This window comes from Ictidomys tridecemlineatus, chromosome 14 (genome assembly GCF_052094955.1).
Source record: "Ictidomys tridecemlineatus isolate mIctTri1 chromosome 14, mIctTri1.hap1, whole genome shotgun sequence".
Classification (NCBI taxonomy): domain Eukaryota; kingdom Metazoa; phylum Chordata; class Mammalia; order Rodentia; family Sciuridae; genus Ictidomys; species Ictidomys tridecemlineatus.
This window is the reverse complement of record NC_135490.1, coordinates 34,933,963-34,949,481: the sequence shown is the minus strand read 5'-3', so window position 1 is coordinate 34,949,481 and position 15,519 is coordinate 34,933,963. Positions and strand designations below refer to the sequence as shown.

General features: G+C 39.1%; 1 protein-coding gene across 1 annotated transcript in view; it reads left to right on the top strand.

Annotated features, from left to right (window-relative positions):
- The window catches only part of Sorbs2 (sorbin and SH3 domain containing 2), a 326,988-nt gene that overhangs the window by 102,665 nt on the left and 208,804 nt on the right, over positions 1–15,519 (top strand). The window lies entirely within an intron of this gene.

Genomic DNA, 15,519 nt, shown 5'->3' with positions numbered 1-15,519 from the left:
TGACAGAGTTTCTGCAGAAAGCTCAACCACAAGGTAGCATTTGAATCAACAGACCTGCCAAGCCCTTCCTTACTCTAAGAATCTAACAGTAATAAAAAAAAAAAATCGAAGCTGAAGGGCAATTCATATGGAGCAAAACATACTGATATGGAATCCATATATGATGTCTGCTTCTTGGGCCACTCAGGATCTTGTTTTTCCATGAATGGTGGGTGAGTGGAACATAATTCCATGCCTTCCTAAGATGCTTTTGAGGTTCATCTCTAATTTGACTAATAACACAACAACTCCATCTTTTCTTTCTTTGTTGTGCTATGGAAGAGAAATGAAGTGACTATGTGCCCACAAGGACTTGTTAAAAGCCATTCCAGGGCCCAGATGATATTGATGATTTCAGTGGATGCAATAATCCCACACATCTCCCCTTCAGGATCAAGGTGCTCACTCACCCAGCCTCCAGGAGTATATTTTGCTGAAGGCTCATAGCTGAGTCCCTCTCCAAGAATGGCTTTGCCCAAGCTTATGTCTTCCCCACATAAGCTCTTGCATTGGCCGAGTAGCTGCAGGAGTAGGTCAAATCTCCTCGACTTCATTTGAGACAATTTGGAAGGGTTATTTTCCCTTCCTAACTGCCTCTGGCCTCTGTAGAAATTTTGTTAGCATTTGTTTTCCCTCTTTGTCCAATTTTTCCTATCCCTCTCCCTTACAGAAATGATAACTAAGGTACTCCCCAGTAAATCCCCTTCAATATATACCTTTCTTATATGTTTCTAGAAAACCAACCTATGACCACAGAGATGATAATGATAATGATGTTAGCAGAAGATGATGGAGAGAGTGGTAGCATTGGAGAAGGAAAAGAAACTATTTAATTTACATTGTTCTTTATATTGGCAAGTGAAAACATTCATTAGATCCTCAAAATAACTTGTGAGTGGATAGGGATCTAAGTCATTCCCATTCCACAAATAATGAAAATGGACAACATTAAATCAATAATTTGCTCATGATCACATAGTTAGGGATAGCTTTTATAGTAAACCCTAACTTCTCACTTTTCACCCAATTTCAGTGTCTAACACATCACAGAACTCAAAACAATATTCACTGAATAAATTAGCATGATTTCAATAGCTCTTTATCCTTCCATTTTTCCCCCCACTGACCCTGCAAATCATGGAAAATAATCAGTAGCCCTGAATTTGCAAGATAATCATCATTTAAAATATTTTAAATTATTTCTTTTAATAAACCTGCCTGCACTTATTAGTTCACATGACCAACTTGTTTTGTTGAGCAAGTGTGATGACTTGTATATGAGTAATGTACAGGGTAAAGAAAAAGCAAATATGTAAAACAGAACTCACGAGAGAGTTCTATGACCTGCTGGCATACTAGGCTGCACTCATGGACTTGTGTTTATCATCAAGCCGTGTAACTTGAAAAACAGGTATTAATGGTCAGTGAGTACACATACCTTACTCTACTAGGTGAGTGCACTTAATGAGCCACTTCAAGGGAAAAAAAAAAAAAAACATTTCCACCAAGGCATCTATGTAGAGAAAACTCTTAGAGAAAAATTCTCTGGATCTGCACACCACATGAGCACTAAGAAATATTTGTGGTGGTAGAACGACATCTATGTGGCAAAATAAATTTAGAATTTTGTCTGCGTCCATGTTTGAGGAAGTGTCTGATTCAAACGTTGCTTACTAAAACATTGCTTCCGCACTTGGACTTTGCTTGAATGAAGTTCTTGTTTGACATGTTAGACTGAGGACTTTCCATGCTTCTGGACCAGTGTGTTTAACTTCAGAAAGACTCCTTGTGGTGACCTGCAATATCTCCTTCTGTGGGAGAGTTAGGTGAAGATGTTCGATCTCACAGAGAGGAAATCTTGAATGAGATAGGTCCCTGCCATCGATTGGAAGTTCGAAGACATTTTTCTTTTCTTCACACCCAAGTGGGGCCCAGCAAAAGGAACACTTGGAAGCAGGAATTATTTCATCCACCTTCCAAAGCAACTCTGTAGTTTGATTTTCAAGTGATGATCATGACGAATGAAAAATCTAGCATCCATATTGTAGTCATGCTCAATTCCCTTCTGCATGTAGGAGTGGGAGATGTGACACCTTTTCTCAACCCGCAAAAGGGTTACAGCTGATGCCTCTATAAAAAGACAAGTTCGCAAGGGACAAGCCTGACAAATTAATTTAACCCAAGTTTTTTGTTTGCTTGTTTTGATACTGGGGATTGAACCTAGGGACACTGAGCCAAAGAGCCACATCCACAGCCCCTTTTTAAATTTTTGTTTTCTTTTTTGAGACAGATCTCACTAAGTTATTTAGGGCCTTCTTAATTTGCTAAGGCTGGCTTTGAACTTGAGATCTTCCTGCTTCAGCCTCCCAAGCCATTAACCCAAGTTTTATGTGACCTGGGAGCCTTCAGAAATGAAGACCTCAAGACTGAGGCGAAACTGTATTCATGCTCATGCTCAGTGAGGAATGGAACACTGTGTGGAGAAATGTGATTGGAGCAAAGGTAATGATCTCACGGTGATAAGTTGAGGTGGGGAAACCCAGCAAGACCTGTCTGTTCAGATTCTTCTTGACTTCTCTGTAGCATTCCTTCCTCCCTGGTATGGGCAGGACCTCTCTGGAATGAAGGACTTTTAGGGAGAAGGGGGAAGAGAGAGTGAACTTTCTAAGTTTTATGGCTTGCTCTGAATTTCGGTTTCTATGACTTGCCTTGGGGAAGAGAAACTCTGGTTTCAATGATTGGCTTTGAAGGAGACCGAGGGGCAGAATTCAGGAGGATGAGAGAAGGTCAGAAAGACCTTGGTTTTTGAGGGCTTTCCAATTTCCTTCCATTCAAAGTACTCAGCTTGCCAAAGTATCAGGCATCAGAATATCATGTTCTGAGCCCCAACTGTCACCCACTATGTGTGGTGTCTCAAAACATTTAAAAGAAAACACCTTTATTCTGAGTTGCAGAAAGACTAATGAGAATGACTGCAATGAGTTATCCTTGATAAATGGGGGAAGGGGAGCCATTGGGAACATCACCATTCCATTAAGGCTGACTTTCAGAAATCCTAACAAAGCCAACAAGAGTCTCTACATTTATAATTAAGAGAAACCATATTTAAATAAGATATATCATGTGATTGTCTGACCTTGGAAGTCATAATTTTTCTAAGCCTACTTTCTCAACTGTCAAATAAAAATACTTTTTATTTGGCAGGTTTTCTATAAAGAACAGATTTAATATTTACAAAACTTTTAACATAGTTCCTGGCACATAATAATCTGCTGAATAAATTACATTGATTGTTATTATACTAGGCTTCAAAATTATAAATGATGTCCAATAAAGCAAAAAAAAAAAGAAAGAACACTCAAATTTTCAAAAAAAGATGTTCTATTCTCCATGTACATAATAATCCCGAGATTTTAGGCTTTTAAAAAATGCTTTAGATAACTGGTGGCTGAAACTTCTGAGAGAACTGGACCTATAGCCAGAGTATATGTACAATCTTGGTGGGTCTGAATGAACAAGCAATATATGCTTTGGGAGATACAATAAAACCACACTTTTTTTTCCTCCTCAAAAATTGTTGGCTGAAGAGAATCCAGAATCCTCTGACCCATCTCAGAAACCATGTCTGGCCATCAGACTGCCTGCCTCCAAAATACGTGGGGACATTTTGAATATGGGTTGGGAGAATGTTGCTTTGGAAGATTCTTCTGTAAAATGCAATCCATCTGGAGAAGATTTGGTAGGATCTCTTTAACTTACCAGATATATCCTTCTTTTGTTGTTGCTGCTGCTTCGACATCATAAAAGTACATTCACTCTAAATCTAGTAGGGGAAATTTCTTGTCGATTCATTATAGAACAAGAAGCATCCAGATCAACAGATTGTGTGAAATTTTCCTTGAGTGTCCTGGGAAATTCATGCATTTATTAATTCAGTTTGATCAAGTTGTCCATGATATCATTCCTTACAGACCTAACTAGATAGGGAATAATGTTTTTCCCCAAAAAGAATAATAGCTGTAGTATCATAACTATTATGGATTGAATTGTGTCACCCAAAAAAGACATAAGGAAGCCCTGTGAATGTGACTTTATTTGGAAACAGGATCTTCACCAATCTAAGGAAGATAAGATGAGAGCATGACAGATTATGGTGGGGCCTAATTCAATAACTCCTGAACTTAATGAAAAAGAGGAGTTTGGACTCAGGCACACAGGAAGAAGATGTTTAAGGGAAGATGGAAGCAGAGACTGGGATTATGCTGTTGAAAGCCGAGGAACATCGAGGATTGCTCAGGCAACCAGTAAGGAAGAATAGGTAGAGGCAAGGAAGAATCTTTCCCCAGAGGGCCCAGAGGGAGCATGGACTTGTGGACACCTTGATTGCAGACTTGTAACCTCCAGAACCTTCAGACAAAATTTCTGTTGCTTAAGCCACCCAGTTTGTGGCACTTTGTTATAGCAACCCCAGGAAATAAATATAATAACTGTGACTATTTCAATGTGAAAATATGAAGACCACAAAAGTTAAGCATATTATCTAAATTTCCTAGTTAGTAAGAGGTTCCTCTCACCATAGATATAGTATAAACTATAGGCTACTAAATTTAGGGTCATTTCTCTTCAATAACTGACCATATTTCTGAGATGCAAGCTACTGTATTCTCTGCTTGGCCTTTATATCAAACCACAGACAAAATAGCCTGTAACTTTTTCTATATAAAAATTACACATGATGCTTATATTTATTCTGTTCTTCTCTCCTCTTAATGTAATTTGTGACTAATTACACTTTTTTTCAGTCTCATATAAATTAAAAAGTCTCATAAAACCTTTCCCTATCTTCACATTGAAAATGTCTTTATATACATCAAAGCTTCCACCATAGAAGAGTAGTAAAAATCAAAATTTTCCTTGATTTGTCCAGAAAGTCAGTTTACTATTACTATTTTAATAGCTATTTTCTTATAGAAAATGTCAATTCATTGAAGAATATATGATTATCCAAAAATGAAAGGAATTTACATGTAACCCAGTCACTTGTCACTTGTCATGTGCTTGTCAGAGAAAGCTCACCGCAAGGAAGTACTGAACACAGAAGCCATGTACTCACAAAATGCTTCTGTGCCAACAACTCTCCCTTGTTTCTCAATGTTGGTGGTCTTGGAATGTTCTAGAATACCAACAGAGAATACAGAGACCCAGACTTATTGAAATGAAGTGTAGCCTGGGCCTCTATTTTTACCACTTTTCCTGGTGATACTGATATACATCCAACTCTGCAAAGCACAAGATAGAGGATGATATTGTGCAGGTTTTATTTGGGAGGGTGGTGATATGAATATCTAAGACCTGAGTATAAATGTCATTCAGAAGAGTTGAAAACTGCTATGTGAAGAATTTGAGGACTATCTTAACCAACTTCTCCCACAACTATTCTCTTTTTGTATGCACAGAGTGATAGATGATGAAGTTTAATCTAAATACATTTGAAAGAACTCTTCCAACAAATTGTAATAAAAATTGTAAGGCACAAAAGAACATCGTGTTACAAATTTCATTGGCAACAGTTTTTTTTCTTTATAGTGGAACATGAAATATTGATATGTCTTATAAGTTATGGTCCCTTCATTTTGTTGGAAACTCTTTTGGCACCTGCTATAAGTACCTTACATAGAGAAGGTATTCAGTGAATGTCTGATAACAGTAACAAGAAATAGAAGCAGCCAAAACATAAAGCCCTGTAAATTGTTCCATTGAAATATATTACCTAAGTAGATGTGTTCCAGAGCTGTCTACCCTACACATATGGTCACGTCTTGGTTCTTTTAAAAATCCTGTGTTGGCTTCCCATTTCTGGAGAGAGAGAGTCTAAAATCCATCACATGCATGTCGAGGTGTTTCATAAGCACTCACACATCTACTAATCTCATCTTGTCTCCTGCCTCAGCCCAAACTTCAGCCACATTTAGCTTCCTGGGGGCTAGCTGTTTCTGCTGTCACATGGGCCACCCAGTTCAGAAATCCCATCCCTGCCTTCTCCAATTAGCGACATCCTCTTTGTCTACTGGACACTGCTAGGTCACAGCCATGAAAATCAGGGACTAGTCATTTTTCCCTGTGCTCCCATTTCTTCCTGAGTATAATGATGCTGAAGAAATCACATTAACATCACCATTTGTTGATGTGTATTTTCACCCACTCAGAATGTGAGGGGTAATTTAGTAATCTGATGCCTGGCACAGTTCAGAGCAGGTAGAACAGATGAAAGAAACGTCTGTTGCATTGGATGAAGTGCCAGCCGTGGGGGTCGATGCAATTCACCTGGGATTTCCCTGCCCACTCATTGGTTCGTTCACAGTTTCCGTGTCTACAGGCCAGGCTCTGTGCTAAGCACCGGAAACTGGGCGAAGAAAAAACAGAAACGATTCCTGCTGTCATGAAGTTGATAGTGTAGCAGGACAGACAGAGCTTCAATAAATAAGCACACAAGTAGATATAACTATACAATGTGTGTGATCTGATTCTAACTGGGCCACCTAGGACCTTGTCTCAAAATTCAGTTATGAAAGTTTAAAAGTGACTCTTTCCTTCAAGGGACACTCAATGTCTGAAAGTCCTCCTTAGGCTCTTTTCCCACTCCCCAAGGTGTGTGTGTCTTCCTCATGTTTCTGAAGTGACCCTTCACCACCTCCACCAAAGGCTGGCTTTGCCCCCAGCATCTCTTTGGCATTGTGGTCCACAAAGCTCTCCACCATTTTTCACGAAAGGATTATAGGAGCCAGAACTGTGAGAGAGAATAAGCAATTAGCACTAATTTACATTGGAGGATGGGGACAGCATTAGCCAGGAGGAGGACAGAAGACAGAAGTTCAAAGCCTCCAGTACCAGTACTGATTTCTTCTTTGATCTATACTTTCCATTTTTTTTTCAGCTTTTAAAATAAATTAATTTACTTATTTTAATTAGGTATATATGACAGCAGAATGCTTTTGGATTCATTGTACACAATTGCAGCACAACTTTTCATTTCTCTGATTGTACACGATGTAGCGTCGCACCATATGTGCAGTCACACATGGACCTAGGGTAATAATGTCCATCGCATTCCACCATCTTTCCTGGCCCCATGCTCCCTCCTCTCTTCTCCCTCTCCTTTGCCCAAGTAAAGTTATACCCTCATTTTAATGGGTACATGAAATTGCATTTCTTTTTGACTCGGGTGTCCATCTGATCTTTACAACTTTATTAGAAAGTCCATTATAGTGGTGCCAGAAACGTAAGAAATGGAAACATAAAATCATACCTGATATCATTTTATGTAATTTGTATAAATAAATCTGTTTAATTGCCATGATGACTGAGGTAAATGTCATCCCCTTTCATAACGAGGAAATTGAGACTCAAAGGGGTTAAGTCGTTTGTGCAAGGTCACACAGCTAAACAACTTACAGAATAGTAGAATCCATATTCATTGTTAGTCTAATAAATGAAAGAAAAAATAAATTCTGAGATTGATATGAAACCAGAATAAGGCTAGGCCTGTTTAAGGCCACACAGTGAAGATAACCACAGTGCTCAAAGGCAAGGACACCGCTGACAAAAGGCAAGGACAATACTTCACTTTCTTGCAAATGAAGGGTATTTCCTCCACCTGTCAAATCAGCCCTGCTCACCCTAGTTCTATTTACACCTGGCCAGGTCGGCAACATCTTAGAACGTAGGTTCAGGGAGCTTCTCTGCAAAACTAGAAAGCAGGCTATCGACGTGACTGAATCCCTGACAAGTGGATCGGCTCCCTAATGGTGGCCCCAAAACAAGGTAAGACCATCTTTGGGTCCATGGCTGACATTATCTGGCAGAGGCAGCTTGTTGCCGGTCCATAGCCATTCTCCATTTCTTCCTTAATGACAGATTACTATCTTATCGTGCCCAGGTAAAGGATTGTATGTTTGAGCTTGACTTGTAATTAGGGGTGGGCAATGAGATATCAGAAGTGCTGAATCAAACCTATAGTAAAACTCTGTAAGAGGCCAACGTGGGACTGTAACTCAATAATTAAGTGCTTGCCTACCATATATAGGCCCTGGCCCTCTATTCAAGCCCTAACACAGAGTCAGGGGACAAAGCCACTCACGTGGAAAATGTGCCTTTTGTTCTTCCTTCCTTCTTCCCATCTTCTTGACTGGAGTATGATTGTGATGGCAAAAACAGAAGTAGCCATTCTGGATCAAGAGGATTCCTTGAGGAGAAAAATGGTGTTCTAAAGAGAGGAGCTGGGTCCTAATAACCATGCAGCAAAATTTCTACTAGCTTATCTTTTATTTTTTTTAAGAGAGAAAAATATATATCTTTTTCTATATAAGCACTCCAGTTTGGGTTTTTCTCTCCTAATTATATAAGAAGACTATTTCTCAGGTGTTAACAACTGATGAGTTTAAAATTTCTCATAGGTTATCTTACTTCAGGGTTTATATTTATGTCATCTAATGTGTGAGAGTAAAATGTATCAAGAGATCACATATCTTAGACGGGACTCGTATTACTTATCTGGTTTGTTAACTCCCTCCTATGTCTTTCTCTCATTAATGCCTCCATATTAAGGTGTAGCTTAGGTATCAGCTCTTAGAAGAACTTTTTTTTTTTAATCCATCCTTATGCCTATAGTAAAGGTAGTTGTGAAATGATTTTTCATGCTGCTTCAAACCCCTAAGGAGTGGTTCCAAATGAATCTTTTTTCCTTTGCTGTAGTAGATGACCAAAAAAAGAACATCCTTCCCTGTGACCAGTTCAAAGTAACTATCCTGTAGTTAGTGTATCAAAGTCTTCCTGTTGAAAGTGTAGGAAATGAATTCTGATTTGGATAGACTTTGGCAAAAGCACTACCATTCTGGATTACAGTTCTTTTTGGGGGATGTGGGGGGAACCAGGGATTGTACTCAGGCGCGCTTGACCACTAAGCCACATCCCAGCCCTATTTTGTATTTTAAGAGACAGGTCTCACTGAGTTTCTAAGCACCTTGCCATTGCTGAGGCTGGCTTTGAACTTGCGATCCTCCTGCCTCAGTCTCCAGAGCCACTGGGATAACAGGCGTGCACCACTGAGCCCAGCTCTGGATTATAGTTTTAACTCAATAAAATGGAACTCCCATGCAATATTCTGCAAGGGCACATAATTTATTTTTTTCTAGGTGTGCACACTCTCACTGGTAAGACATTAACTGGGCATGTACTATTTCCAGTGTGGTTTTTTTGGGGGGTTTTCATTTTTCAACTATTATTTTTGCTTTTTGTTGGTTTTTTTTTTTTTTTTTTTTTTTTTTTTGGTATTGGACTCCTGGATTCTAAAATGTGTACCATGTTTTATATTACTCAGGCCCTGTTTTAGTCAGCTTTTGCGTCATTGTGACCAAATTATCTGACAAGAACAACTTAGAGGAGGGAAAGCTTATTTGGGGCTCATGGTTTCAAAGTGTTAACCCATTGATGAATGTCTCCATTGCTTTGGGACAAAGTGAGGTCACAACCCCACCTGCATACAGTTACCACCCAGTCAGTCCATTTAAACTAGAATGGAGGGATTAGTTTAAACTCTTAATTAATCGTTTCACCTTTGAATATTCCTGCATTAACGGGAGTTTTGGGGGCACTCTTTATATCCAAATCCTAACAGGCCCCATTTGATTACTTTGATGAATGAATCTCATTGAGCACCTCAGAAAGGTTTCTATAGTGCAAAAGGTGACCCCTCTCATTTTCACTGCTCTGGGATTTGTTCATCTGGCTGCTGAGAGCTTTGTCATTTGCCCTCCTCGGTTACAAAAGCTGCCAGGTTTCACCCTGTGCCTCCTAATTTGTTTCAGTGGTTCAGGTGAAACCAGAAGCATTTGTTTTAAAATGCTTCTTGCCAGGCTTTGTTTGCTGAGACTGATGTGTTTCGTTACTAATTCAACAATGCTGTGACGGCAGAGCCCAGAGCCTGTGCTGGGCTTGAGTATGGTGGCACACTGCCTGGAAGTACCTGGGAGTCACTGTTTCCACAGGACACAATGCTAAGTGGAAAAGGTCACTGGAGATACAACCTGTTCATTTGCTCTGGGGGCCTCCCGAGAACAAAGCCGGGCTCCTCGCAGGAGACAGAAAGCAACCAGCCTCCTCTTCCCCTTGCAAGCTTATCATTATGAACCACAAACAATCATATGCCTTGGGAGCGAGTGCAGTCTTTGCTACATTGCTTGCCAAATCTCTCTCACTGGGGCCTTAAGACAAACTTAACACTGCTTTTCTTTGGCTGGGGAGAGCAAAATGTACTCGCTTTGAGGTTAGCTCTCAGGGGTGGAGGTGGGTGGGTAGGTGGGTTTAATAGGAGGTTAGTTTTTGTGGTTATTGGATAAGCCCAGGTTTTTCTCTACCTGGTTCTGACACAAATAAATGCATATGTTAAGAAAAAGCAATTCTTTAAGCTATGGCAATCATAGTCATTTGCAAACCCAGAGCTTGATAAACCTGAAGTATTTGGAACAACATTGTTATTATTGGCCTGTCAAGAACAGGTTGTCCAGCTGGGTGTGGTGGTACATGCCTGTAATCCTAGGTCCTGGGGAGGCTGAGGGAGGAGGATCACTAGTTAACTTAACTTAGAGAGACCTTGTCTCAAACTAAAATATAAAAAGGACTAGGGATGTAGATCACTGTAAAAGCTCTCCTAAATTCAATCCCCAGTGCAAAAAAAAAAAAAAAAAAGAAAGAAAGAAAGAAAGAAAGAAAGAAAGAGAGAGAGAGAGAGAGAGAGAGAGAGAGAGAGAGAACCAGCAGGCTGTCCAGATTTAGGCCTGGCTAAAGCTCCTTTCTATAGTTCTTGCCATCTTTTCCCTATTTGCCTTAATCTAGAGGAGATAGAGGCTTCTAGGGGTTCTGGTAAGTAAGAATTTTCTTCTGTGGTACACATCTGGTAGTTTTGTATTAATAGGCATTACTTTATATCCAGTTTTTAAAAATAGTTTTATATTGCTAAAATGTACATTCTTATCATTTGCCCTCTGGAAGGCTTTTGCTTTCTTGTAATCATTTTCTCATTTTTAATTTGTTCAATAAGTGAACGTCCAGAAAGCCTGCAGTATGCCGGATTTGTTTTGGTTTGGGGTTTCTCTGATTTATCAAGGTCATTCTGGATGCTAATCAGGATCAGACTTCCTCCGAGGATGTGAGGCTTGTGATTAACAGCCTGTGGGTCAGTCTGCTTCCCAGCCTACAGTTCTTAGAGGTTGGACTCTTAGAAATAAATCCAATTTGCTTTACTGAGAGACTCCAATCCTCTTCCTAAAGCCATCCAAGGTAGTTATCACACTTCCTGCTGTGGTCCCACTTAACAGCACATTCGTGTCATTGTGAAAATAACTGGATAGACCTCTTGGAAAGGTTTGGGATGTTCTATTTTATTTGTTGTTAGGAACTAGAAAGTTCAGTCGAAGTTTGATAAAAAGAGTCCAGGCTGCCCCATTAAATACTCAGTGCTCAAATTCTACTCTCTAAGTCTTAAGGGGTTTCTTTGTTTTTTGTATCAGAGATCATATCCTTTGGTGAACCTAGCTGTGGAGGTAGGAACAGGCAAGAGTGAAGAACTTGTTGATTTAAGCAACTGTGATCATGAATGTCTACAGCAGTGAAGGAACCACACTAAGAAAGATGGCACCATGGGAAGCAGAGAATAGATGGCTGACGATCAGGATGTGGGGAAACAGTACATTTAGGGAAATGGCAAACATCTTTGAACAAACTGCAAAATATTTCCAGTACTCTCTACCAAGTCTCTTCATTACAATAATCACTATAATAATTGTCCCCTTAGTCACTTGACAACGTGTCAACTTCTTTACCTTTAACCGTAATAAACAGTTATATCCCCAACAATGAACTTAGCATGAAATCGTTCTCTGTTCTAAACACTATATTTTATTCTCCTTTTATTTCAGTTGTTTAAAACTTTTTATCTTGAAAACAAAAAAACTCCAATCTTGCAGAAAAGTGGAACGAATAGCAAAATCAGCTGTAAATGTCCACCACCTAAGATTTTCCAGGTGTTTGTACATTGCACATTTGGGCTTGCCCTTGGTACACCGATGATAGGCAGGGGAGAGGGGAGGTAGATGGATAAATGTACATAGATACAGACAGGCTGGTGTGTGTGGTATAATTAAATGCTTAAAATAGAAGATAGATATTAGATATTCCATTATTATAGTATTTTATTTGAAATCCTTTGTAAACAAATACTGTATTTGTTTTAGAAAAACATATTGTGATGTGATTGTATGCACTTTCATACTGAAAATGATTTGTGAATAGAGATTTTCACCCACATTCTACATTTTATTTCATAACAAAAACCAAACCAATCAGCAATTAAGAATTATAAGGCTCCCTTCATATATCAATGGATGTTTAAATTTACTTATGAGACAAATTTAATTACACTTAACTGTATAAAAATTGTGAGAGTACTGTTATTTAAAATTACACACTAAAATAGCATTCCAATAGAGAAAACAGGCTAAAGCTATGGATAGGAAATTTACAGAAAAGATAAACCAGAAGACCATCAAAAGTGAAGAGATAATCAATTTTGTCAGTAATTAGAAAAAATGCAAATTAAAATTGCAATAAGCTGTTATCCGCAGCTATTATATTGGCAGAAATTGGATAAGTAGATGCCAAACATCCCTGCCATAGCTGACTAGACTAAGGCATAGGGTGGCCAGGTGAAATAGCTGCTGGTGGCTTTGAGACATCTCATCTGAATCACAATAGAGCTGGCCAAGTCAGATTTGTCTTGGTATCTGTATTTAGAAAATTTTAAATGAACACTTAGGGAAGAAGGAAGAAAATTTAGGTAGATCCAGCCAGAGGGCCAGGATGACCCCACTGGGCCAGGTAGATGGAGTTGGGAGGGGCGGGGCTCCCAGCAGGTGAGAGCATTGGAAGGACCAAGCTGTGTCTGCATGGACCACCAGAATGCTGCATCTGCTGTCTCAGCATCCGCAAACTCAACCAACCACAGACTGACTATTCAAAAACAAAAATTATGACTGCCCCGTGTACAGACATTTTTCCTTTCATTATGTTCTAAACAATACTGTATAACAACTGTTTACATAGCATCTACCTTGAATCACGTACTAAACGTAATTTAGAGATTTAAAATAAACAGGGAGACGTGCCGTCGGTTATATGCAAACACTAACCTGTTTCATGTAAGGAATTTCAGCATCTGGGACTTTGGGTGTCCTGTGATGGGGTTCCTGGAACCAACTGCCTGTGGTTACCAAGGGACACAATTGACACAACGGTCAGCGATGCCGTGGGACCTCAGAGGAAAAGTGCTTGTCTCAGTTTGTACCAGTTCCCTAGTTGCCAGCCCTATGCAGCTTGAGTAGTTTCCAGCTCTCTTCTTTGGAGGAAAAAGGAGCTGAGGGTAGAGTGGACCCAGAGCTACAAGAAAAGGAAGAAGGCTTTCAGAATTCCAAAGGAAATTCACTTCAGGGACTCTCATACCTAGCCAAGTAATCAAGAATGTCAGTAGAATAAAGATGTTTTCAGACATACAATGTAATGAAAGCCACTCTAAAATACAAAATGACCTCATGGGTGTTTTTGGGTTTTTTTTAATATCTTTTTGTAACATGCCAACATTTGAACAAAATAACTCCAGTGTTTCTGAAAGGATAATAATTGAGCAAATAAATATGTGATATTGAAAAAAATCAGTTAAAACAGACTTCACACTACCCAGTCACTCAGTACCTATTCATACCATATAGTAAATACTCCCTCAAATCTCATGGAGAAAGCTGGGCACGGTCGTGTGTGCCTGTGCCTGTCGTCCCAGCTACTGTGGAGGCAGAGGCATGGGGATTATTTGAGTCCAGGAGTTGGAGGTTAGTCTCAATAACATAGTGAGATTCCCCATCTCAAAAGAAAGAAAATAAAAGAAATGGAAAAGAAAAAGAAAGAGAGTATTTGGGCAATGAGTATATTCCAAGCATGGAAGACAAATAGGACATGAACCATACTGGTTTTCAGGCCGTTGACAGAACAGTCTGGGAGTCAGATATTAAAAACAAAAACCAAAAAACAAAAAAACCACCTGCTAATCGGTCAACAGGCATGACAAGTACTGTAATAGGAGAGTCAGACACTCCAGGTACAGTGGAAGCAGCACAGAGGTGGGTGCTGTGAACTCCACCTGGGAGTGTCACTGGCCAGGTGGTCTATTTGAGCAAGGTGTCGAAGGATAAAGAGTGAGCCAGTTTGGAATGGAGGTAAAAGGTGCTGGGGTGGAGTTGGACAGAGAACCTTTCAGGTAGCAAAAACATCTGCAAGGCAAGGAAGCATGAAATAGGAGGTAATTTAAGATTCTGAAACCTGAGAAGTGAAGAGTAGACTATAAGCTGAAGGTGAAGGTAGGGGCACTTTCAGCACCAGCAAACTCAATAACTAAAGGGAAGTTAACATCAGTGAGAAAAGGTAGGCAGGCTTAAGAAAAGAAGAGTGGTGAGGACCCTACCTTCCAGGCAAGAATCATCCACTCTCTTTGCTCTTCCTTGGACCTGCAGAGCCTGAGTTGGCTCAAACCTGCACAATGTGAAACTGTATGGACAAGGAGCAGAGATAGAGGATCCCCAAATCTGCATCCACAGGGTTCCTACACATACTGAGGACAGAATGTTAATTTGGGTAGGGAAACACAATACCTAAAAAAATATAAATCAATGGCTACTAGCAAAATAATCTATATTTATGTCTAAAGTATTAATACACTATTTCAAACAGATTGCTAGGGAAAAACTAAATGGGACAGTACTTTTGGAAATATGTCAAATAGAATATGACTGGTGACAATATTTAAAGAGAAGACTGGGGATTTTGCAGTTTTAAATTGTTAATGGTATTAATCATGGGAGATTCCTTGAGGAGGTCAAATGTTAAGGAAGCGTAACTTTTTTACTGAGGAGTAAAACTATTTCTGCCTTGGAAGTAATGTTTAAAGTCAGAGGATTTTTTTTTTTCATTTGGTTTGGATTTTATAAATACTTCAAAATTACAAATGATTATAATTAAAGAATCTTTTTCTATAGCAGAAACAATAGGAATTTTTTTTAAAAAAATCTATCTTAAATTATATATTATGTTAAAGCAATTAGATAAATGTAATTCATAAATAAATGTATATTTCAAAATCCTATTGAAATATTCTAGTTGATTGGGTTATAATTTTGATCCTACATAACAATTTGTAGGGCTTTGTTTCAGTCAAGCGGTAACAAAATTATCATTTAAAAACAGAAAAAGCACAATCATCTCTATTTACCATTCTCCTTCATGTGACTGGAAGGTAGAACCTGTTTTTACAATGGTACCCAATTAGTGTCTCTCCAGTGATTTGCATATTATTAACCTGGATAGACACGAATAGGGCTTCAC